This window comes from Chrysochloris asiatica, unplaced genomic scaffold (assembly GCF_000296735.1).
Source record: "Chrysochloris asiatica unplaced genomic scaffold, ChrAsi1.0 scaffold00001, whole genome shotgun sequence".
Classification (NCBI taxonomy): domain Eukaryota; kingdom Metazoa; phylum Chordata; class Mammalia; order Afrosoricida; family Chrysochloridae; genus Chrysochloris; species Chrysochloris asiatica.
The window spans coordinates 17,448,330-17,449,769 of record NW_006408519.1 but is presented as its reverse complement, the minus strand read 5'-3'; positions in this window follow the sequence as shown (position 1 = coordinate 17,449,769).

Below are 1,440 nucleotides of genomic sequence, written 5' to 3'. Positions count from 1 at the left end.
CTTTTGTCAAAAAAACATCTACCTCTACATTTCCAACCCTAACAATCAATTCTGATAGCAATTATTCACTATTGTACCACAAGAGTCTTATCCCAATTTCCTTTCACCAGCCTGGTCCCAACAGATTGGAAATAATTCAGTGGAGGTTCTAACTACTCCTGCCCCGTCTGGAACTAAGCTCCCTCTTGAAAGCTTGTAAGCCATTCAATTATTGACTTTATAGGAACCCCCCCACCTGGCATTTTGGGTAACCAATGTCTAAGTTGCTTATCCCTGTCAACCCTGTGTACCTAGGGGGTGTTCCCTTTTTTGAGCTACTATATCCATACATATAGGTAAAGTTAATCATATTGTAGAGGGTTACTCTTTTTTTTTCTTCCCTCTTCTTTCTTCTTCTAGTCGAGTTCTGATAATCCAGCCATTGAAGCCAGGTCATGTGGGTACTATCTGCAAGTTTGGATGTCCTTGTGCATCACCCCTCACTTCATATCATCTGGGCACTTCACTCTCTGCTCTAGTCTTCTGTGGCCATGTCACTGCCTCTGGCCCAGGTCTTGCTGTACTGCTGGCCATCCAGGTCTCCACCTGGGTTCTCAAAAGTCTATTGAATGTGGTTGGACTTAGATACCAACTTCATTGCTGTTGCCCCCGTCCCCCCTTATCGGTGACCAACGTGGTCACCACCCAGACCACATGTCTGCTCGTATATTCCCCTTGAGTCTTAGTCTTGGAAGGGAGTTTGCTCTGAGAGGTCCCGACCACTTGCCTTGATGGCTCCCAGGAGAACAGCGTACTTGTTCTTGTAGCAATCAGTCAGACTGCCATTATTGTTTCTGATTTTTCCTGCTGGTCTTTCTTCACGAAGTATCATCTGTTTTAGCCACTCCAGGCTGGTATACTCATCCTTTCCAGTGGAAATTTCTGACCTCAGACAATTCTAGATGGGATTCTGGTTTCCACCTATGGTCTTATGCAATGCACAAGTTCCACAGGAGGTCTCTTTCACTGGGCAATTTCTATCCCCCTTTAAGTTATTCTGAAGAGGAGCTTACAAGCTCTCTATTGTGATGTCCAAATCATCTATTTTTTCTACTTTTGTTTGTGCCATTTTCAAAATGTTTGGTAGTCTGTGTATGCCCTGAATTAGAGCCGTCACATTTTTCCCTATTTTTTCATCGGTGACCTTCATAATTTTGGGATTCACATTTAGGTCTTTAATCCGTGCTGAGTTCCTTTATGTATAGGGCATGAGGTAAAGGCCTTGTTTAAATCTTTTGCATATAGCTTTCCAGTTCTGTCAGCACCATCTGTTAAAAGAGACTGTCTTCTCCCCATGCAATATACCCAGGAACTTTTTCAAAAATCATTTGGCTGTATGTGGATGGATTAATTTCTGGATTCTCAATTCTGTTCCATTGATCAATGTGTCTTTCATGGTAC